At 42.4% G+C, this 25218-nt stretch overlaps 1 protein-coding gene and 1 long non-coding RNA gene across 3 annotated transcripts in view; one reads left to right on the top strand and one right to left on the bottom strand.

Annotated features, from left to right (window-relative positions):
- RERE (arginine-glutamic acid dipeptide repeats) overlaps window positions 1-25218 on the bottom strand; it is a 392536-nt gene that overhangs the window by 29388 nt on the left and 337930 nt on the right.
- The window catches only part of LOC126953818 (uncharacterized), a 28931-nt gene that overhangs the window by 3389 nt on the left and 324 nt on the right, over window positions 1-25218 (top strand). Inside the window, exons 2-3 of one of the 2 annotated variants that reach the window (XR_007725366.1) lie at window positions 7184-7232; window positions 15936-16126. This is a non-coding gene — a long non-coding RNA (uncharacterized LOC126953818). The remainder of the gene's footprint in view (window positions 1-7183; window positions 7233-15935; window positions 16127-25218) is intronic. The other variant, XR_007725367.1, reaches the window with a different exon arrangement.

Here is a 25218-nt window from a genome sequence, read left to right on the forward strand (position 1 = left end):
CAGGGGCTAAGTCTTAACCTGAATTAACCAAGCTGCACTCTGGTCCGATGACACTTTGGCACTAAAAGAATAACTTCCATTTTTCTGAGGCTGAGTGTTTTCTCATTTCATGCTGTGAGAATCCTCTGAACCTGCCTTAAGAGCACTCAGGAAGGTGGTTATAGTCAAAATCTTCCTCTAAGGATTAGTAATAACACACGACCAAAGCTCAAAAGCAGGAGAAAGTGAGCACCAAATTCCTTCAGTGTGCTGGAGCACACACAGGCTTCCCACAGGCAGATGGCAAGAGGCTCTGGGATTATGCCTACAAGCTAGCCATCCTGCTAAGCTCTTAAGAAAACAGAATGGGCCAGGTGTGGTGGTTCATGCCTGTAATCCCAGCACTTTGGGAGGCTGAGGGAGGCGGATCACAAGGTCAAGAGATCGAGACCAGCCTGGCCAACATAGTGAAACCCCGTCTCTACTAAAAATATAAAAATTAGCTGGGCGTGGTGGCACAGGCCTGTAGTCCCAGTTACTTGGGAGGCTGAGGCAGGAGAATCGCTTGAACCCGGAAGGCAGAGGTTGCAGTGAGCCGAGATCGTGACACTGCACTACTCCAGCCTGGTGACAGAGACTCCATCTCAAAAAAAAGACAAGAAAGACAAGACAAGACGGAAAGGAAAGGAAAGGAAAAAGGAAAAAGGAAAAGGAAAAATGAAAAAGGAAAAAGGAAAGGAAACAAAAAACAGAACAAGGACAGCCTACTGGGCTGTGGCCTGAAGCACCAGTAATGACAGCTCTCTGCCCACCGCAGTGGTCAGTGCTTCCACCAGCTTGGCTCCAGTGATCTCAGGTCCACCTTTGTGCTCACAAGTATCCCAATTTCTTCAGAACCAGGTGGCATTCACAGCTGCCTCCACATGGATGAGGAAACTCAATTCTCAGCTTAGGCCTTGGCTCAGCCGCGCGCACACGTGTGTGTGTGCGTGTGCACACGCATGTTGGGGAAGAATGGGGAAAAACAATGAACAAGCATCGACTGTCTAGCCTTTTTCAACTGGAGTTCTTAAAACGAAGCGACTATTAATATTTTCTCAATTCTCCTACGAATGGAACATAACAAGTACCTTTCTAGATGCACAGGAAAGATGTTAACTACATTACATACAATGGATGCCTGGCTTCTGAGGCTTAACTCTCGGAACACTGAGTGAGAACGGCTGCCACTGGCTGCACGACCTTGAGCAAATTCCCTAACCTCTCTTGGCCTCTGTTTCCTCATTTTAAAAGTGGAGAAAAACAACCACAGGAAGGTTAAGGAACCTCCTTGAGACTCTCCTTATCTAGAAACCTGGGCTGCGTCGCCACGAGCTCCCTCCTTTACAGGGTTGTGGTGAGGATGAAAGTGCCAGGGCACACATGCTCAGTAAGTGACAGGATTTTTTCTTAAACATCCTTTTCTATCTGGGAAAAGGACTACAAACTCACAACTAAGTACACCTTAAAGGACTATTTTAATTGACTGAATTAAAAAAAAAAAAAAACCTTTCAAAGAATGGTTAATACAACCAACGTCCTTCCTCTATCATGTTTCCCCTAAAACTACAGCGCCTTATGTAGTCAAAGAATAAGGGAATGTTAGAGATGGTGAATGATAACGGTATCTGGGCCCAGTTCACAATCTGAAAGATAAGCACTGGGCAAGGAAAAGAGTATTCTGTCTGAAGATCCCAACTGGAACCAGCCCCACAGCCCACTGATGCAACCTAAGAAGCCCAGCTCCAGCTTCTATTCTTACATAATCGGCAACAGAATGAGGACACACAAGATCATAAACATTTCAGCAGGAATAAAAACTAAACCAAGAGAATGCACCTGCCAATCTATATCAGGCTACGTACTACAGGGTTTGTGAGCCGTCTGTAGCTTTGATGCACAGATTGGAAAGGTCCAGCTTAAGGGACTTATGATGTCCCGTTGTTTAATTTTATGACACCATCACTCCACTCTTAAACGTGTCGAAGAACATACACTTATGTTAAAATTTATGCCCAACGGCCAGGTGTAGTGGCTCACGCCTGTAATCCTAGCACTTTGGGAGGCTGAAGTGGGTGGATCACAAGGTCAGGAGTTTGAGACCAGCCTGACCAACATGGTGAAACTTTGTCTCTATTAAAAATACAAAAACTAGCCGGGTGTGGTGGCACGCACCTGTAATCCCAGCTATTCAGGAGGCTGAGGCAGGAGAATCGCTTGAGCCTGGGAGGTGGAGGTTACAGTGAGCTGAGATTGCGCCACTGCACTTCAGCCTGGGTGACAAAGTGAGACTCCATCTCAAAAAATAAACAAATAAGATAAAAAATGTATGCCTACTATAACGAATTCTATTGCCGAATTTCAAAAAAATTTACTTGTGGTAACGTGGGACTCATTAGTGTCACAAACCCCAGAATGAAAACTGGCGGTACAGATAACAAACTCTCTTAGCACAAACCCCAGAATGAAAACTGGTGGTATAGATTACAAACTCTCTTAGCACAAACCCCAGAATGAAAACTGGTGGTACAGATTACAAACTCTCTTAGCATGCCCAGAATGAAAACACAATTACAAACTCTCTTAGCACAAACCCCAGAATGAAAACTGGTGGTACAGATTACAAACTCTCTTAGCACAAACCCCAGAATGAAAACTGGCGGTACAGATTACAAACTCTCTTAGCACAAACCCCAGAATGAAAACTGGCGGTATAGATTACAAACTCTCTTAGCACAAAGCCCAGAATGAAAACTGGCGGTACAGATTACAAACTCTCTTAGCACAAACCCCAGAATGAAAACTGGTGGTACAGATTACAAACTCTCTTAGCAGAAAGAAGGTCTAAAGACTCTTTAGGAGTTAAGCTAGAAAGAATCTGTGTTTCTGATGCTGAGCATAGGGAACAGGTTGTACAATCAACCGCATCACCCCAAAGCCTCCTTGGGTCTACTGCCTCCTCAGGTCGGGGTTCTACTGTTCACTCCACCTCGTGGCTGCCCCTCTGGCCCTCTAGGCTGTGTGGTCGGGAGTGTGTAAGCTGGGATGCACACAGGTGCATCTCTCCCTCTCTCCCTGAGTCATGCGCATCCTCTTTCTGCTGCTCTAGTTTTTTCTTGCGGGAAACAATGTCAATTGTGTAATGTGTCCCCTCTCTAGGGGTAAAGAGATGTGCTGATGTGCTCAGAAAATGAACGTGCTTCTCTGGATGCAATGAGGTACTAAAACACCTACATCTTAAAGGGGCGTAAATAAGAAGAGCAGGGATCCTCTCCTGGGAACTCAAGCAATCATTTAAACAGTGCTGCTCTCACAGAGCAGCAAATAAAGAGGTGAGTGAGATCTGCTTACGGCAACAGCAAAGATGAGCGGTTATATGCTAACTCTAGGTAGGAGTGATGAATACCTGAACTAATGAATATCACTTAAAAATTCTTGTCACATATTATCTGGATCAGAAGGCTGTGACACCACAGCCAGATGCTTTGAAGGCATTTTCTCTGCTCCCTCTAGTTAAAAGACAATTAACAGTTCTTCTGTACACTCTTACTTACCTGTTCCAGAAGGCTACTAATAAAGAGGTCGGGTTACTTGTTTTCCAGTCCCAGCTAAACTTTCTGTCTCCTGCTGTGGGCAGGAATGGCAGTGGCATGTCACCAGCATTCCTGAGTGGCAGAGGGCAACAGCTGGCCATCAACATGCCAGTCATGGGCACAGCTCTCAGCTGATGCAACAACCACATTCACTTCAAGGACAATCTAAAATTGAACTTAGGGCAGCACCTGACAAGTCTCTTGTGCTGGCACCTTCCTCCTGGGCCCACCTAAAAGCAGCTCTGCAGGGCAATTTCTGCCAGCCACAGGTCCTGTGTCCTCCATCTTCCTTCCTTGGAATTCCTAGCAAGACTGAGTCAAGCATGGCCTTGGGTCTATACTGTTCTTTAGAGGAAGCACCGAGGAAAATGTATCTCTTGAATTATTCTACTTCTATTTCAGAATTTAACATGTTCACTGTCTAAAATGAAAATGGGTTTCACATATAAATGGGCAATTGAATTAATAATACCAACACCCATCACAGTGTAAGAAATAACTTGATTATTAACTTCTACTGACGGCCCCATGCTTCCTTCTTCAAGAGTTTCAGACTGCCCGTTTGCCCTCTGCCCAGCTAGAGGGTTCCGAACCCTCAAGAGAAACCCTCAGGGAAAGTTGACACTGTGCTTTAAGCAGAAATCATAACTGATCCAAGGGAGACCCTGGATGCAACCACAGAAACCTGAATGGCAGCAGGGGCAGGCTCCCATTTTAAATCCTGCCTTCCATGAATTCACAAAGGCTATACAGGAATCCCCCAGATGCTGAAAGGACCCTGAAGAGTATCAGATAACGATGTACTTCCAGCTCCTGGTGACCAAACAAAACAACGTAACACAACACAACCAACTGTGGCCTCAGAATGCCTGACCAGCTACCTGAAGGGTTTTATTTCTTGAAGGGAAGCCTTCTACCAAAAAAAAAAAAAAAAAAAAAAAAAAAATTCCTGGTTCACAGCAGTCAAAAGAACCACAAAGGAGCAGTAGTTTCTAAGCTTCCATGTAGGTGAAGACAAAAATTTTTATAAATTTCATGAATACTTATATCCCAACTGGTCAAAATATCAAGATATTTAAGAAAACTTGTAGGACTACAATTAACTATTCTCTCCTCACAAATTTTTCTTTAGAATCAGAGAGACCAAAAAGACAAAAAAAAAAAATTACCACTGCTCCTATATAAATCGTAAGAATAAAATAGAGCCAAGAGAACTTCTTAGGAACCCCTCTGATCCCAAGCCAAGAGATCCTTCCCACATTGATAATGGGCATTATCAATAACGAGAACATTCCTGAGGTCCTATGAGCTTGTGCAGCCCTGTCTTGTAAAGACAGTGAAACCACACAAATAAGGCTTCCTACTCCCTGGGCCTGAGCTCTGAAACCCAGCCGAGATAGAATCCCAAACAGCCAGAGGGCTTCCCTTCTGAAGGCAGTGAACTGAACATACATTATTTAAGATGAATATCCAGAACTCTTACAAATGAAAAAGAAAAGGACAATCCATTGAAAAATAAGCAAAAGACTTACACAGGCCCTTCATGAAAAAGACACATAGCCAATAAACTGATTATAGCATGCCCAATATGATTAGTAACCAGGGAAATACAAATTCCTCAAATGCCTAAATTCTTTGTGTTGGATTTTCAAGTGAAGTTTACCTCAAGGAGATAACACAGAAGACAAAGGTTTTGAAATCTACTATATATTCTCTCAGGGGAAAAGCTGCAACTTTGGGTGCAGAAGTAGTGTGCAGAAAGGAGAGAGGATAAAAATATGACTTGAAAGGACTGCACAAGTAGAAAAAAGATAGATAAAGGGAACATACTCAAATAGATTCAACACTATTTCATTCAAAATCCCAGCTGGTTAGTTTGTGAACAAGACAAGCTGATTTTAAAAATTTTAAAGAAGAATAAAGTGCCACTCATCAAGATACTCTTGAAAAACAAGAAAAAGGTAGGGGACTTGCCAAGTCAACTATAAACAATTATCCTAAAGCTAGACAGTGAAGCTACTGGGATAGACAGAGAGCCCAACAGAACAAAACGGCTAAGAAACAGATTCACACTCTTATGGAAATTTCACTCTGACATAGCTGGCAACACAAATCAGTGGAGAAAAGGCTGGACTTCTCCAGAGATGACACTGGGACACCTGGTGATTTATTACAGAAACAAATAAATCTGCTCTCCTTCTTTATGCTACATAGTCACCAAACCCAGGGACTAAGAACTTAAATATGAAAAGCAAAATTACAAAATTTTAGAGAACAGTAAGTATAGGAGACTGCCTAAATGACCAAGAGAGATTTCCTACAAATAAAAGCTCAAAGCATAAAGACTGATATATTTGGCCAAAGCCTGTAGCAGGGAGGCCGAGACGGGCGGATTTCGAGACCATCCTGGCGAACTCGGTGAAACCCCGTCTCTAAAAAAAATAAAAAAACTAGCTCAAAGCTACACAGCATGGCGTAAACCCGGAGGCGGAGCTTGCAAGCTGAGATTGACTGTGCTCCAGCCCCAGCGACAGAGCGAGACTAAAATTGATATATTTAAGGAGAGAGGATAAAATCGTTTAAATTAACAACATATTAATCTTTAATCAATCATAAAAAATGTGAAAAGATAAGACACAAGCTAGAAGGTATTTGCAACATACATTATTTAAGATGAGTATCCAGAACTCTTACAAATCAAGGAAAAGACAATCCAATTGAAAAGTATGCAAAAGATTTATATAGGCCCTTCATAAAGAGGAAACACAAATAGCCAATAAACTCATTAAAGGATGCCCAATATGACTGGAAACCAGGGGAATACAAATTAAAATCACTCAGACATTTCAAATTTATAATGTTGGTAAGCATTTTAAGGTCTAATTCTATCAAGTGTTGGCAAGCATGTGAAGTTACTGGAATTCTTATATACAGCTGGAAAAAAAACCCAACAATCTGGCTTCACTTGGTAAAATAGCAGATACGCATACCTATAACTCAAAAATTGTCAACTATACCCTGAAGAATTCGTGTGCATGTGTACCAGTTGATGTATACAAGAACGTTTACAGCAGAACTGTATGTAACAGCAAAACACTGGAACCAACTGAAATGTCCATCAACAGCAGAAAAGAGAAGGAAAAGATGTTCTATTCACACAAGGCTGTGAAGTACCACAGGATGCGGAGCTGCCTCTCGGGATAAAGAGGAATGAAAACAGCAAGGTGCAGGACATTCTTCCTCCATGACTCCATTCACAGGAAGTTCAAAGACATGCAAAACTAATATACTGTGTAGGAATACACATATATGAGGCAAGCCATAAGGAAAAGGAAGGGGTTATAGCAGAATATCCAGTGTAGTGGTTATCTTTGAGTGGAAAGGACGGGGCATTGCACTGGAGAGGGAACAGTCTGTGCAACCTTAAGCTGTGTGGTGGCAACAGTGTGGCTGTTTTTATACCATACACAAATGTTATATTAACTCTTCAATATTTAATTAAAAAAAATTAAACCAGAAGATTGCCAAATATTCCAATTCTGCATTTAAATAAAGGTTTCTCTTCTCTACAGATAATTTGGAAATGACATGCAAGTACTTCCTTGCTCATTAGCCAGCCAGGTAAGGGGTTTAATGACTTCTCTTCCACCTGACCTCACTTTTCCCTATTGCCGACTGCCTGCTCACTCTAAAGGTGCTGTCCGAGCTCCACAGCACACCCACTGCAGGGATGCTCCCACTTGGGAGCACACTTCTGTGTGCCAGCTCTTCAAACCCACAGGACCTCCCCTTCTTTCTTAGAATCAGTTTTCCTAAGTGTTTGTTGTATTATCTTTAGGAAAGTATAGTGCTTATGAAATGACACTTCTTAGAAAGACGTGTGTGAGCTGGGAAGGGTGACATGAAATCTTCAAAATTATCAAAGTCAGTCTAAAATAAGCAGAGCTGTGCTTCTAGATAAGGCAGAAAATGACTACTCTATAGGTGTCAACAGTCTCCAAATATAATCTACAGCACAAGTAGCCTCGGGGGTAAGAAGAATACGTCTATGAACTCATATCAACCCACTCTCATGTCTGTAAAACCTGAAAAACGAAATACATAAATGGAAGGTACTAAAACCTTCATCCCCAGCATCCACTGACGAGCCATGTCAATGCCTTGTTCTTTATTCACAGCAATTTCAGAAACCTCTGTGCCACCCCCTCCATTTACTTCTAGATTTCTGCTGTTGTGTGGCTCAGTGGATGCCCCTACTTTAGGGAATCCCAGCAGGGGCAGACTAACACAAAAAGCCAAGCTTGCTGTGCCTCTTGTTTACAACAACACAAAAAATGTCTTAGGCAAGACCCTACCACGACTCCTACCACCACACGTGCTAACAAACAACCATGAGGAAGGGGATGCAGTTCTCTCTGGTCACCCACGCTCTGCAGTCAATCTGAGGTTCATGTTGTGAGGAGAAGTCAGGGAGCCACCATGGAAGGTCGCATGGAGGGAACCTTACCGCTTCCCTCTCTAAATGAAGCCCCAACTGTAGTATGCGAATAAAACAATCCGTCAGCTAAGTGCACACTGTTTTGTATACGTTAATAGTTTTCCATTTGTGAGGAGAAATCAGTGCAGCAATGACGACCCTGTCTCTTAAATGCATCCACTTCTGCAAACAGTTCATCACCTCCAACTGCCTATGGCCAAAGAGCGTCTCCCCTAAGATCCTGTTCAATCTCTCTGTCTGTGGGCCTGTCAAGATACAAAGCCAAACTCGACGGAATTTCTCTGGCAGAAGTGAAAATACATCATGGGTTAAGAACAAGAGTAGTTAGATGGTGAGGATGTTAACATAAGGAGGTGGGCATGTACAGGAAAAAGGAAAACCAATACCAGACACCTAAAATCCAAGACCTAGAGACAGTCATCCTGTGACCTGAAGCAGAGCCATGTGCCACAACCAACCACTCCACATCTGAACCCAGAGGCATCCTGTGACACATCTGCAGAAACAAGAACATACAGAAGAGCAGAGACCCCGCTCCAGACAGCTACACCCACGTACACAGAGGCCTTTGGCACAACTCCTGGCCAGTTGTCACTCCCCCCCAGGTAGGGAAGCTGCTGATCTGGGGAGTGGAAAAAACAAACCTGGCATGCACGGTTCAGCGTCCTCACGGTTTTGGCAGCTAGCTGCTCTTTTTTGTCCTCTTCCCCAGGGGAGGCTCTTCCCCTGCCCACTAATCTACATCCCACAGTCCGAACCATATCAATAACTAGAGGTAATATTTTGAACCCCTCTCTCTTTGTTCAGAACTTGGGGAAGGGAGAAGGGGCACTAATTTATCAGTCTCATTCGGAGACCCAAACAGTAGTGAAGATAGAGCCCCAGAAACCTAAGTCCAAAATTCTCCCAACTAATTCTTTTCTATCTAGTAAATATTTTTAAAACTATTTTTTTAAAATATCGTATTTATCCAGTTAAACTATGTACATTTTGAATCCATTCTTCCATAAAACATACATACATCTCAAAACTAGCTATACAAGAAGGAACTCCTGATCTTCACTTCTCCCTCCCAAACTTACCTCCCCATCTTAACAAGCAGCACTTCCCCTACTCAGTGGCTCCTGTGCCAGCTGGGGATCCTCCCTGACGCTGTCCTCTCCGATTTGACCCTTCTGATTCAACACCAAATCTCACCCATCCTGCCTTCCAAAATATTATCTAAAAACAAACAAACAAACAAACAAACTTCTCTCTGCCTCAGCTGCCACCACCCTTATCCAGTCTCCGGGTTACCTTTCATGATCACACTGACTCCTGCCCGGTGCTGTTTCCACTCCCCTTGACCTACTACAACCCAAATCCCACGTTCTGTCTTAAAAATAACAAAATAAACAGGAAAACTGATGTTACCTCCCTGTTTGAGATTCTTTATTAACTTGTCACATTCTCAGCACAAAAATCTAGTTAGGCGTTCAACAGCATGGACTCTAAAAGCCACAGTGCCTGACAGTAAATCCCAGCTATGGTATTTCCAAGCTGTACATACTTAGGTAACTTACGCAGCCTCCTATCTATGTGGTCAATGAACCGATGCACGTAAAGACTGAGAACAGTGTCTGGCACCTGAGAGGCCCTCAGGACCTGCTATTACTGCCATGGAGCATGCAAGGCCCCCATGACCTGACCTCTCCCCGTCACTGCTACTTCACCCCTCCCCATTCTCCTTTTTGCTCCATACACTCCAGCTACACTTATTTTTTCAGCTTCCCCTGAGTTCCAAGCCTATCCTTCTCCAGGGCCTCTGTACAGGCTGATCCCTTGGCCTGGGGGGGCTCTTCTGATTCTATCCTTCCCTCCTCATTCCTGGGGTCATAACTGAAATGAAATATCTTCAGATATTCCTTTCTTAAGTTAGGTCCCACTGTCATAATTTCTCATAATACTAAGTAGATTTCTATTATTGCACTTATGAGAATTTATAATTATATATCTAATTATTCACCTAATCTGTCTTCTTCACAGAATTAAAATTCTAGAGGCCGGGCATGGTGGCTCACGCCTGTAGTCCCAGCACTTTGGTAGGCTGAGGCGGGTGGATCACAAGGTCAGGAGTTCTAGACCAGCCTGGCCAACCGTGTTTCTACTAAAGAATATAAAAATTGGCCGGGCATGGTAGTGGATGCCTGTGATCCCAGCTACTCGGGAGGATGAGGCAGGAGAATTGTTTGAAACCGGGAGGGAGAGGCTGCAGCGAGCCAAGATCGCGCCACTGCACTCCAGCCTGCGCGGCAGAGTGAGACTCTGTCTCAAAAAAAAAAAAAAAGTATTAAAATTCTAGAAAACAGGGAACATGTCTTTTGTTTATTGCTGCATTTCTCACATCTCACACAATGTTCAGTGTTCTACAGATCTCCAATAAATATCTGTAAGACGATTAAGTATAAAGAAATCTAGTAACAACTTGACTTATATGTTGTAAAGAAATAACCTAAAAAGTCATGTACATGCTCAAGAGGTTTCAGGTTAATGATTCATTCTTGAGACCAAAAACCTCAAAGAAGGCATTTGTAAGAAATAGAAATAAACAAAATACACAATTGAAAAAAATCAAAAAAGCTAAATCTAACAAAATCCTTTTTTAAAAAAAAAAAAAATCCTTTTATGCTTATATTTTTACCTAACCTGGAAAATGAGTATCTCTATCTCCATCTGTCTGTCTATAGATAGATAAAAACAAGCTTAGCCAAAACTTTTTCCATCTATCTATCTATCTAAAAGATAAAAACAAGCTTAGCCAAAACTTTTTCCATCTATCTATCTATCTAAAAGATAAAAACAAGCTTAGCCAAAACTTTTTCCATCTATCTATCTATCTAAAAGATAAAAACAAGCTTAGCCAAAACTTTTTCCTCTCCCCTGGGTCTCAGTATTCATTCCTAGCTTTCTAAAAACTCAGCCAAGACAAAATTCCCTATCAACCATAAATACCTGCTTTGAACACAGTCAATATTCACCCCTACCCCTCCATCTAGGAGCTTTAATTATGGCTCCAAAGTATGCATAACTCACACTAGCAGTAGAGGCCATCTACAAGGCACGTGGAGGCCCTCAAGAGTTATGGTCAGCATCTGTTAGGCCAGCACACCAGAGCAAACATCTGCCGCAAGGTTGTGCTGAAAACATTTCTATCAAGTGGGCCATCGTGTCTGGAAGATTACCAGCCCTGGAGGGATGTTTGCGAGCAAAGTTTCAGCTGTTTGTGAAGCAGCCCTCTGACCGAAGCAAGCCACACAGAGTGCTGCAGAGAACACGATGTGCATTCTCTGGGGGCATTTTCAAGGGTTTCTATTTCATAGAAAATGAAAGGATTCTAAACCATGTAGAGATGGTGGAAAATATAGTTGGATACCACCCAATGAACATGTGCACCAAAATACCATGATAAAGTTTATCCTGAAAGTAGGAGAAGGAGAATGTGGTGGGCTTACTCACAAAAAGGAATAGTAAGGTGCTCAGATAGGAATTCTGCAGGGATTCGTCCCCAAGTTCCCAAAGAAGCAACCTACCAAGAAGGAAGCTATTTTGCCAGATACTGTCCTACATTTTATAGTACTTGATCTTACCTTTCCAGATGTTTCTGTGAATTTTTTAGTCTAGTGCACCATCAGTTCACTAACTGCTCTAGGAAGATCCAAATACAATAGTTTCCGTCTCCATCAAGGGCAATAAATGCCAAGTAAAATGCAGTATCCTATTTAGTGTGGCCTGTGTGACTGGGGGCCCAAAGCCAGGAACCATAGCATCCACATCATCTGGGCTTTTCTGATTGGACCATAGTGTGACAAAGAGCAGTGGCTTAGGGGACCCTCCTTTCTCTTGCTGACTCAATCTAAACTGCTCTGGGTGAGCACTCCCCCTTTCCATATCCCATTTAATTCTGCTCATAAAATGGGGTTGGTTTCCTAACAGGTCAAGGTTTTTTAAAAATAGTACACAGTGTTAATAAAACATACTGGGCATCTCCCAACAAATGGACCCAAGCGCAGGCAAGGTCCATTTCTGGTTATTTCTGTTATCAATATTATTTGAAGAGCATAGGTAAGATAAAATAACAACCCTCAACTCTGATACATCCATAACTGGGCAACTACATAATACAGAGACAATTTACATGAATGAAAGTTTAATGGCATCAAATCAACTATGGATTACTAGTATCCAGGTAAAAGTAAAAACTATAGAGTTGAAAATGTCACTAAGAAAAGATATTAAAATATAAAAATACCTTTTAAAACTTCATTTTTTTGTTTATAATCTGAAGGGCAATTAGAAGCTTCAGATGATAGGAGCTCAAGGCCTAGGATTTTGCCATGAAGCCTGGTCACCTCCAATCTCCACCTGGGGACTTAAAACACTACAAAATCCTATACATTATAACCCAAGAAAAATCCCTGCTTCTCCACTAAGGGCTCCTGAGACCAGAAAGACAAAAGAAGGATGGTGACCTATACTTCGGGAAAACCAAATTAGCTGCCATTTCTCGACATTCTATAATCCCAACTTTCAATTTCTAATGCTGGTGGCTCTAACTGTACAGGTACGACAGAGCTGAAATCCAAAGTAAACAGACATAATTCATCTTGCACACAACACTATACAGAGCTTTCCCCATTATTAAGAAGCTTCGCCAAAATCTTGATTGGAAGCATGCTAAACATACTGCCCACAATTCCAAATTAAACAATTTTGAGAAATATTTCTTGCTTTTCAGATTCTCAAAATATTTGAAGTTCAACAACTACATACAGGCAAGATCATTCTGATCATCAACTGCTCAATTAATTCTCACTACTGTCCTGGGAAGCAGATAATATTATTACCATTTTATAGATGAGAAAACTAAAGCACAAGGAGATGAAGTAATTTGTCTAAGGACAGCGGGAGTGGAAGAAGAATTCACACACATTTCCACTCTCCAGTAATTTAACTTAAGAAGGAAGGAGCTACTGCAGAGAGAACAAACTTATCAGTCATGGAATCCCACATCACTCAGTGCTGGAGAGGGGGAATGAGTAACAAAAAAGTGACAAATCACAAGGTCTGAGTCCCAGCTCTCAGCCAGAGTCACCCAATTGCTTCAGAAGACTGTTACCAAAAGGAAATAACAATACATTAACTTGCTCTGTAAACCATAAAATCCACTACTAGTGTATATATTATATTTCCATGAAGCACTTACCACAGTTACACTTGGTTTTTGTTTGCATTTCTTAGCAGGTGATTAATATTTTAAGGGTAGAGAAACTGCATTACTCATTTTTATATCCTCAGCATCTATCTAAAACGTCTTTCCCATAGAAACTCAAATGTCTGTTGAGTGACTGGTTGAGTGAGTAAATAAATGTAAATAAGATAAAAAGGAAAACATATTTTAAGGGCCAAACAACCCAAAAGCATTCAATGAGGGAAGTTTGTTACCATACTTTCAGATAGGGTATCTAGTATTTCCTGTAGTAAGATACTGTATATTCCCCTTCTCCTCCCCACAGAATAAATCAAGTACAAAGAAACTAAAAATAATAATACCAAAGAATGAGCAATTTCCAGGTCAGGTGCAGTGGCTCACGCTTGTAATCCAAGCACTTTGGGAGGCCGAGGTGGGTGGATCACAAGGTCAGGAGTTCAATACCAGCCTGGCCAATATGGTGAAACCCCATCTCTACTAAAAATATAAAAAATTAGCCAGGGGTGGTGATGCATGCCTGTAGTCCCAGTTACTCAGGAGGCTGAGGCAGGAGAATCGCTTGAACCCGGGAGGCGGAGTTTTCAGTGAGCCGAGATCACGCCACTGCACTCCAGCCTGGGCAACAGAGTGAGACTATGTCTCAAAACAAAAACAAAACAAAAGAACAATTTCCTCTTTGGTCTTGTCTGCATTACTAGTTTAGGAAAAAAAGGAACCTCTCCTGCTCAGCTGTGCAGGCACCTGGAGGCATCTGAAGCTGGAGGTAGGAAAAAAAACGTGAAGGTGAGCTTGACCTAGAAGGAAGGTGAGCTTGACCTAGAAGGGTGACTGCGAACAAAGTGCTTTGAGGAAGCAACGTCAAACTTGTGTGGATCTTTTTGTAAACAGGTTCATTTCCTAAATTCTTTTGTGGGAATGTAAGACATTTGTGTTTCTAAAAGAGGAGAGGAAACAAAAACAAAAACCAAAACCACCAGCCTGCAACGAAGGCCTGCAGTGGGGGCACAGAAGGAAGCAGGAGAGGCTCCGGCAGAGAATCAGCCAGTGAGAGTGTCCAAGGAACATGGGAGCACAAATCTGCGAAGGAACACTCGAACGAGGACCAATTTCATTATTATTATTCTGCTCTGTAAGGCATAGGGGACACCACCCCTCTCTCTGTGCTTAAAGGACAGCCATTCCATTAACTACCCACCTTGAATGGATTCCAGAGAAAGACCTTGTCCCCCAAGGAACATTAGCAAAAGCCTTCAAGCAAGGGCTAAGAGCCTTAGTGACAAATGAGAAGGCACAGAACAACTGGGCAGAGATCATCTCTTGACAACCTATGCTAATTCTCCTGTTCCTACCATCAGGAAAGTGGGAGGGGGAAGAGCTGCTGTCCTATCACTTGGGGTCCATTCTGGGGTCAAATTTGAATCCCAGCTTCTAGAGCTGAATTCAATGTGGAGTTTACTGTCTGTGCCAAAATTCAAAAGCTGATCAAGTTGAAGAATGTGACATGGACATAATGTGAAGTACATGAAAACTCACATACAAAGTACCTGTCCGCCTGGAATCAGTCCCCAGTTATCACAGAGCCGAGAGGAAACCAGTCCCCTATTATCAAATCCTCTTACTCTTGACTAGAGTGATGGAATTTGGGAGGAACGTAGCAGACTTCTAAAGATTGCTCAGCTACAAGCAGGATTTTCATCTCCTTTTCAGCCGTGGATAACAATGAAAGCAGTCAGCCGTCTAATAAGTCAAGTTTAATTTTTTTTTTTTTTGGAGACGGAGTCTCGCTCTGTCGCCCAGGCTGGAGTTCAGTGGCCGGATCTCAGCTCACTGCAAGCTCCACCTCCCGGATTTACACCATTCTCCTGCCTCAGCCTCCCGAGTAGCTGGGACTACAGGCGCCGGCCACCTCGCCCGGCTAGTTTTTTTTTGTATTTTTTAGTAGAGACGGGGTTTCACCGGGTTAGCCAGGATGGTCTTGATCTCCTGACCTTGTGATCTGCCCGTCTCAGCCTCCCAAAGTGCTGGGATTACAGGCTTGAGCCACCCCGCCCGGCCAGTCAAGTTTAATTTTAACAGCATAAAGTATTGCCCACTACTCCTCTTTGTAATTTCCAGAAGTAAAACCCAACTCGAATTAACTTAAAAAAATTGTTATTGAGGTAAAATTCACACAACATAAAATTAATCTTTTAAAGTTTACAATTCAGAGGCAGTTAATACATCCACAATGTGTACAGCCCTCACATCTAATTCCAAAACACTTTCATCGTCCCCAAAGGAGACCCCTTTCCCCTCATTAAGCAGTCAAAATGAACTTTTTCCACAATGGCATTTTTTGTGATACATCATGCTTTCTCCACAGTGTCAGTTTATTCACTTTCAACAGCATCTTTGCATTTTAAAGGTAAGGGAAAACCCAAAGGACCATGAGAACTAACACTCACAAATGTGCTTTCCTGTCTACCACGTGACTGTATACACATCTGGTGAGACAGTTATCTCAGGCAAAATGTAATGTGTGTCTTCCCTGGGAGGAGAAACAGGAGCTGATTCTAATGGAATGTTTACTATGTGACAGATACTGAGTCAGAAACAGCACAGCAGCCAAGACTGGGTGCTCTGCAGCCACACTGCCCAAGTTTCAGTTCCGATTCAGTGTGAACTCCGTGTTCTTTGGCAAGTCATCATCATCTCTCTGCTTCCTTTGTCTTCACATGTATTGTGATGGCAACACCACCACTTGCCTCATGGAGATGCTATGAAGGTTAAGTAAGTTCAAGTGCTTAGAACAATGTCTAGTGCCTAAAAAGAGCTCAATCACTGCTGCCTTATTTGACGTTCACTACGACTCTGAGGGAGGTTCTATTTGTGCCCCCATTTCATTACTGAGGAACCTAAATTTTACAGCATCTAAGAGACTTACCCCAAAGCCCCAGAGAATGAGTGGGATAGCTGGGATTTGAACCCAATTCTGAGTTCTGCTGGCTTAGCAACCATTCTGTAAAATGTACCAGGGAACAAAACCTTTCTGATCACATTTACCAAACTCATGTTAAGCAAAATCATGCTCACACATGAAAATGTAAAAAAAAAAACAAAAAACAAAAAACAAAACAAACAAACAAAAAAACACATGAAACTGTCACCAAAATGGCACTAACCCAACTGTGCTAAGTTTTATTTCCTGCTGGCTTCTCAGTTCTCTAAGCCTTGAGGATCCATGCTCCTTAGACCATTATTACCTCCTCCCCTATATGCAGTAAGTTCCTGGCTCTTCTGATCTTTCCCATTCTTACTGGACACCATCCCCTGACTTCAGGCTCTCACCGTTCTCATTCACAGAGACTAAGATCTTCTGCTATTTGTACTTTCTGATTTCAGGCTCTTTATTCTCTGATACACACTGCTGCCAGAATAATCTTCAAAAGATTGACTGCAACTTTCAACTTTAATTCAATAATACAAATATTTCTTGAGCATCTAGGTGCAAGGCACCATGATGGAGATAATATGAGTAAGACAGTCCTTGCCTTCAGGAGCTCAATCCAAAAAGGGAGTCATAAGACAAAGCAGAGCCAGAGAAGGGCCCTAAGAGAGGCACGATGTTCTACGGGGGTGTTCAAAGGAGTTATATCCTCTTCAGATTAGAGAAAGATTAATGAAGGAAATTAAGTTTAAAAACAGAGCATTTCCACATGGAGTAAGAGAAGGGCAGGCATTCTGGGCAGAACACTGCAGGAAAACGGCAGACAGGAAGTCTGAGTGTTTGGCAAGGGCCAGAAGTGCAGAAAGAAAAGCAGCAGGGAAGGGGCTTGGAAAAGCTGATTTGGACCACAGTATAAAAGGTCTTGACTCTCAGGCAAGGGGGTTAGTACTGAGTGTGACTGATGAATCTCCATGGCTCTGCTCTCCTGTGTGCTTTGTTCAGGGCTGGTTCTCACCGTCTCCCCATCACTCAAGGCCTAGTCCAATTCTCAGCTTCTTCCTAAAGTGTGTCTTGACCACCCCAGTGTAAAATAAGATCCCCTTCTATTAACAACGACCACCTCTACAATTTATTTGGCAATTAATCACGTAGTGCTTCTAACACCTGTTACCAGTCTTAAATGATTTTTCCTTTTTATTACTTACGATGCGTATTTATGTTTTGACTCCCCAGTGAAGTATTCACTGAACTCTAGAGTAGGGGAGGAGTGTTCCTCAAATCTGGAAGATCACCAGAAAATACGCAGCTTAAAAACAGATTTTGTCAGGTGACTCTGAAGACCAGCTGGGTATGCCATCCACTACACCCATGGAATCAGGCACAGGGCCTTGCTATACTACAAAAAATTTGCTATTTTTACAGATACCTGTGATTTTTACTTTATGTCTCAACAGGAAACAGGTGCATCAATGTGCACGGCCACTAAGAGTACATGAGTGTCCCTGCTTTTCAACAACCTCATTTCTACTTAAAACTGATAAACTTTTTTGTAAATATAATGGGTGTGAAGTAATATGTGCATTTTAATTTGCATTTCCCTATTTGTTAGTGAGGCTGCAAAACTTTCCAGACTTTTCAGATTTCCTCAGATAAAACTGCCTGTTCTCATCTTTCACCCATTTTTCTATTGAACTAGTTGTATCTATTACAGATTTATACAAGTTCTTCATGCATTCTAGATACTAATTCTGTTATGCTATAAATATCTTCTCTCAGTCTGTCACTTTTTTCTAGCTTTATGGTTCCCTATGAAACACAGACTTTTTAAGTCTTAATATAGATAAATATATTATCACTTACTTTTTGAGTTGTACTTTTTGTACTATTTCTTATAAACCCTTCCCTACTCATGGAACATTAAAATGTTCTGTTTCCTTATAGTTTTAAAGTTTTGTTTGTCCTGGCTTTAACTTATCTGGAAGTTATAATCTTATTGTATTTTGTTCCTATGCCAGCTGAGCCCATTGGTCCCAAACCATTTACTGAATAATTCGTTAGTTCCCCACGGATATCACATAGTTCTGCCCCCATTACACTGACGTCTCTATTTTGCATCAAGACCACCAGGTCTTAATTACTCTAACTTTGTAAGTCTTAGTTCATTTGGACAAAGCCTATCTTCCTTGTTTCTTACTTAATTTTCTTGCTATTCTTGGATCTTTATTCTACCACACAGATCAGTCTGCTGGCTCCACAAAAAACCCTGTTAAAACTGTGACTGAAATGATGTAGTAATGAGAGAGTAAGGGTGTCTTTATAATGTAGAGTACTTTTTCCAGCAACACTGACACACCATCTCTCCATTTATCTATGCTTTTTGTTTTAGATCTTTTAATATTTTATGTCTTTTTTTTTTTAAATAAAGAATTTGCATATCTTTTTTTTGAGATGGAGTTTCACTCTTGTTGCCCAGGCTGGAGTGCAATGACATGATCTCAGCTCACTGCAACCTCCGCCTCCCAGGTTCAAGCGATTCTCCTGCCTCAGCCTCCCTAGTAGCTGGGATTGTAACAGGCATGCGCCACCACGCCCAGCTAATTTTGTATTTTTAGTAGAGATGGGGTTTCTCCATGTTGGTCAGGCTGGTCTCGAATTCCTGACCTCAGGTGATCTGCCCACCTCGGCCTCCCAAAGTGCTGGGATTACAGACGTTAGCCACCGCGCCCGGCCTGGCTCCGTATTTTCAATAAATTACATTCTCTACTTTGTTGGTGGTGGTCCACAGGAACACTACCGATTTTTAAAAAATCTTTAAACAGTAAAATTTTTCTATATTTTCATTTGTTCCAGTAATTAAGTCTCTACATTTTTAATGTGGTTAAATGCATCACCTACAAACAAATCAGTTTCGCCTCTTCTTTCTATTCCTGTGTCATATATATTTGTGTGTGTATTTGTGTGTGTGTGTACATATATATTATAGTTCGACAAACTCACGCTCTGTTGCCCAGACTGGAGTGCAGAGGTATGATCACAGCTCACTGTAACTTGAACCCCTGGCCTCAAGCAGTCCTCCCACCTCAGCCTTCCAAGTAGTGGGGCTACAGGCACACGCCACCATGGCTGGCTAATATTTTTATTTTTGTAGAAATGGGGTCTTTCTATGTTACCCAGGTTGGTCTTGAAATTTTGGCCTCAAGTGATCCTCCCTCTTTGGCCTCTCAAAGCACTGAGATTACAGGAGTGAGTCACTTCACCTGGCCATATATTTACATAGTTTTACATAAACACACATATATAGGGTCTTTGTCCAATTGTGTCATATAGAAATCTGGCCGGGCGCGGTGGCTCAAGCCTGTAATCCCAGCACTTTGGGAGGCCGAGGCGGGCGGATCACGAGGTCAGGAGATCGAGACCATCCTGGCTAACACGGTGAAACCCCGTCTCTACTAAAAATACAAAAAACTAGCCGGGCGCAGTGGCGGGCACCTGTAGTCCCAGCTACTCGGGAGGCTGAGGCAGGAGAATGGCATAAACGGGAGGCAGAGCTTGCAGTGAGCTGAGATCCGGCCACTGCACTCCAGCCTGGGTGACAGAGCAAGACTCCGTCTCAAAAAAAAAAAAAAAAAAAAAAAAAATCTGAGTAAAAAGTCTAATAATATTAGTGATGACAGTAGGCAACCTTATTTTGCTCTTTATTTTCAGTGAAGGACTGACAGTTTCACCATTAATTATGATGCACAGGGGCTACATGTGTGGCTCACGCCTAAAGTCCCAGAACTTTGGGAGGCTGAGGAAACAGTAATCGCTTGAATCCAGGAGTTAGAGACCACCCTGGGTAACATGGTGAAACACCATCTCAAAAAAAAAAAAAAAAAAAAAAAAAAAAAAAACAGAAAAAAAGAAAACAAAAATTATCCAAGCGTGATGGCGTGCACCCGTAGTCCCAACTACTTAGGAGGCTGAAGTGGGAGGATCACGGGAGCCCAGGAGGTCGAGGCTGCAGTGAGCCATGATTGCACCACTGCACTCCAGACACAGTGAGACTCTCTCTCTCAAAAAAAAAAACATATATACACATATACACACACACACGCACACATATATAAATATATATGACAATATAGTTTTGGAAGTTATTATTTTTCACATTAAGGAGATGTCCTGTCATTCCTAGTCTCCTATAAGCCATCATTACAAGGAACGCTGCATTTCGCCCACTGAATTTTATGCAGCTATGGAAACAAATGCACTTGTTTCTCAGTGAATTATATTATTTCTCAGTGAATGGCAAACTACATTTTCAAAGACAGCCGAAACAGTGTCTCCCACCTCACATAGTCTTTAATGTGACCTTGTCACTCTCCATCAAAAGATGGGGTCTTCCAGAGCCCAAGGAGGGAGAATTGCTTGAAGCCGGGAGGTGGAGGTTGCAGTGAGCCGAGATCCTGCCACCGCACGCCAACCTGGGCGACAGAGTGAGACACTGTCTCAAAATAAATAAATAAATAAAGATGGGATCTATAACTGGGTGCAGTGGCTCATGCCTATAATCCCAACACTTTGGGAGGTTGAGACAGGAGGATCACTCGAACCCAGAAATTCGAGGCCAGCCTGGGCAACAGAGACAGTTCTCATTTCTACAAAAAATAAAAATATTAGCCAGGCATGGCGTCATGCACCTGTAGTCCCAGCTACTCGGGAGGCTTAGGTGGGAGGACTGCTTGAGCCTGGGAGGTCGAGGCTGCAGTGAGCCGTGACTATGCCGCTGCACTCAGCCTAAACGACATCAAAACCCTATCTTTAAAAAAAAAAAAAAAAAAAAGCCTACTTTCCCTTCCCTTGAATGTGAACTGGACTTAGTGATTGTTTTGTAAACAATACAATACAGTAGAAGTGATGCTGTGTTAATTTTTTTTTTTTTTTTTTTTTTGAGACAGTCTTGCTCTGTCACCAGGCTGGAGTGCGGTGGCGTGATCTTGGCTCACTGCAACTTCCGCCTCAACCTCCGGGTTCAAGTGATTCTCCTGCCTCAGACTCCTGAGTAGCTGGGGCTACAGGTGTGCACCACCACACCCAGCAAATTTTTGTGCTTTTAGTAGAGACGAGGTTTCACCATGTTGGCCAGGATGGTCTCAGTCTCTTGACCTCATGATCCGCCTGCCTCGGCCTCTCAAAGTGCTGGGATTATAGGCATGAGCTGCTGCGCCTGGCCAATACTGTGTAACTTCTAAGGCTAGGTCAGAAACGGCCACAGAATGCAGCCAACCATCTTGCTGTGGGGAGCCCAAGCCAAATGCAGTGGCCAAGTATAGGTATTCCAGGTTTCCATCCCAGCTGAGCCCAGCCTCAGAGTCACCATCACAGCCAGGTGGCAGACGTGTGAGTAAAGAAGATCACAGCTGTTTATGTCACACCCAGCCATTTGTGTCTTCCCAGCTGATGCCCCAGAAATCACGGCACAAAGACACCCTTACTGCCCCATTCAAAATTCCTGAACCATGGAATCCATGAACAGAACAAAAAGGTTGTTTTATACCGTTTTGGATGGGTTTGAGATGGTATGTCATGCGACGGTAGAAAGCTGGAACATAAGACTAGAGTCTTTCATGGTAAACTATCTTTGCATTCCTAGGATAAATCCTACTTGGTTGCCATGTAGTACTTTTCATACATTGCTGGGTTCAGTTTGTTAATATTCCACTTAAGACATTTTATGTTTTGCTTAGCGAAGAGAGAGACTGGCCTACAAAAATGTTTCCTTCTTACATTGTATTTACATGGTTTTGAGATCAAGGTTAAACTTAGCCTTTTAAAAAAAGTTGTGAAGCTTGCCTTCTTTTCCTCGTCTCTGAGAAATAGCTTAAAGATTTGTTAATTAAATATTGAGTATATTCACCTGTAAAACTGCCAGGGGGAGGTGCTGGTGCTGGGAAAGGGGTACTTAAACCAATGATCCAGTTTTTTTTTTTTTTTTTTTCCTGAGACGGAGTCTTGCTCTGTCGCCCAAGCTGGAGTGCAGTGGCGTGATCTGAGCTCACTGCAACCTCTGCCTCCCGGGTTCAAGCAATTATTCTGCCTCAGCCTCCCTAGTAGCTGAGACTACAGGCATGTGCCACCATACCCAGCTAATTTTTGTATTTTTTGGAGACGGGGTTTCACCATGTTGGCCTGGCTGGTCTCAAATTCCTGACCTTGTGATCTGCCCGCCATGGCTTCCCAAAGTGCTGGGATTACAGGCCTGAGCCACTGCGCCCAGCTTTTTTTAAGAACATAGAGACAGAATCTCACTAGGTTCAGGCTGGTGTCCAACTCCTGGCCTCAAGTGATCCTCTTGCCTCAGCCTCCCATAGTGCCGAGATTACAGGTGTCAGCCTGGCCAAAACCTTAGCTTTTTAATTTCAAATCATCCTCGGTTTTTAAAAGCAGAGTGTCTCACAGATTCTAATCTGAGATTACTCTCCCACAGTAATTGTTGACTAGATTAAGCTACTTCTTGATTAACAGAGTGAGAGAGAAGAAGAGTCCTTGGGTAATCAAAAACCACAGTAAAAGCACACCAGGGCCGACAATCTATACAGCTACTTACAAAGGTGGGCTAGATGGCAGCAGACTTGTGCCGACCGTGTCAGGGCCAGGCGGAAGGCTGCTCTGGGTGAGGTGATACAGAGCCAAGCTCGGTCCTGAAAGCTTGGCTCCTCACCCCACCCTCCTTGAGGATGACTATCAGCCCTAGACAGTCACCAAAATATTGCCAGAGCTGGGGAGATGAAGCCCCTGGTCCCTGTGCCACTTCTTTGGAATAAACCAACTGACTATATGTCGGTTTTTTGGGTTTCCTTTTTTGGGGGGTGGGGGTGGACAGGGGAGTAGCAGAGGTGTTGTCCGAAGTATCATAAAGTTTTTGAAGACAAAGAAGACTGCAGGCTAAGTTAAAACACTGAAAGAATAGTGACTGATGGTCAAGAGTGAGAGGTGAGCATGGCTCTGCTGGTAGCAGTATGCTCAATATAATCTCTCAGGAGGACACAAGGCACTGGCTACCAAAGGCCTTAAAAATGCACATACTACTTCAAATAAATATTTCTAGGAATGAATCTTAAGGAAATAACTGCCCCAAAATAAAACAAAGTCACTTATTAAGAATTTTTTTTTTTGCAGCAGTAACCGCTCCCCACAAAATACCCCAGAAACGGAAAACAAATGTTCAAAACTAGAAGTTGGTTAATAACATTATGACGTCTTTTAAAATGTAACCATCAAAAATGACTCCACAGATACATGCTTTAAGCAAAAGATCAATATAGGTAAGTTTTAAACAGTTATAAAATAAAAATAAAATAAAAAATTAGGTTATAGAACAGAATGAGGCCATTTCTGTTTAAAATATTTATTGATAAATGCCTAGAAACAGTCTGAAGAATATGGGTCAAATTGTTAATTAGTGGTCATCTCTTAGTGATGGAATTACTGCCCTTTCTTTTTCTTTTTTGAGACGGAGTCTCACTCTGTTGCCAGGCTGTACAGTGCAGTGGCGCGATCTCGGCTCACTGCAACCTCTGACTCCCTGGTTCAAGCGATTCTCCTGCCTCAGCCTCCCGAGTAGCTGGGATTACAGGCACGCGCCACCACACCCAGCTAATTTTTGTATTTTTAGTAGAGACTGAGTTTCACCATGTTGGCCAGGATGGTCTCAATCTCCCGACCTCATGATCTGCACGCCTCAGCCTCCCAAAGTGCTGGGATTACAGGTGTGAGCCACCACAGCTGGCCTGATTTTAATTTCCTACTGTATATTCTTCTGCGTTTTCAAGGGGGGAAAAAATTACTAAAAACACACCCCTTCCCTCTCCCCCTAACAACTACAAAGCCAAACTTAAGTGTATCATGATTTTTAACTGTAGTAGTAGGATTCTAAGTGAGTCAATCTATCAGATTCACATTTTTTTAAAACTGAGACAGGGTCTCACTGTTTCCCAGGCTGGAGTGCAGTGGTGTGACCACAGCTCACTACAGCCTTGACCTCCTGGGTTCAAATGACTACAGGTGCCAGGTGCGTGGCACTATACCTGGTTAATTTTTTTATTTTTATTTTTTTGTAGAGACAGGGACTCACGATGTTGCCCAGACTGGTCTCGAACTCCTGGACTCAAGCAATCCTCCCTCCTTGGCCTCCAGAAGTGCTAGGATTATAGGCGTGACACTGTCCCCAGTCAGATTAATATTTTAAGGAGAAAAAGGCAGTACTGCAACTTTTTGATTTTTTAAGGTGCATTTTTAGGAATAAAGGGGCAACAGGTCTGCAACTTACTCTCAAATGGTTCATGTGGGGGAAAAAACCACACACACACACACACACACACAAAAGGAGGGTTAAATAATGTGTTAAGATGTTAATATTTGGAGAATCTAGGTAAAGAATATACGGGAATGCTGTATACTCTTCTTGCAAATTCTTGAAGTTTGAAATTATTTTAAACCAAATGGTTTTTAAAAAAATTATGCATAGAATAACCCAAACTTTTTGAAAGTCAAGTGTTACACACAAAATAAATTTCTGTGTATCTGCATGTGTTTTTGTGAGAGGGAGAATAGTTCAGAATAACTAGAACAGGTTGAAAATTGAGAATTCCATTTAGTCCAGTTAGAATCTTAAAAAATCTAAGAAGTATTACATACATATATAATTGTAGACCATATTTTCAGCCCAGGTAAAAGTCCGAGTTCATACAACTTTGTGGAAGGAGTGAAAAGAACCCTGCCACAAATGTGCTACAGGGCCCTGCATCATCTCCACAACAAAACACCCAAGTTTCAAAAATCCGCTTCATCAAAGATCAAGAATAACTCTGGTTAGAACTGTTAAATCAGTGCAAAGTTAATGAGCACGGAGGATAAAGTCCAGAAAGTGCTGTCTGCAGGGTTTGGGGCGGGC

Source organism: Macaca thibetana, chromosome 1, assembly GCF_024542745.1.
Source record: "Macaca thibetana thibetana isolate TM-01 chromosome 1, ASM2454274v1, whole genome shotgun sequence".
Taxonomy (NCBI): domain Eukaryota; kingdom Metazoa; phylum Chordata; class Mammalia; order Primates; family Cercopithecidae; genus Macaca; species Macaca thibetana.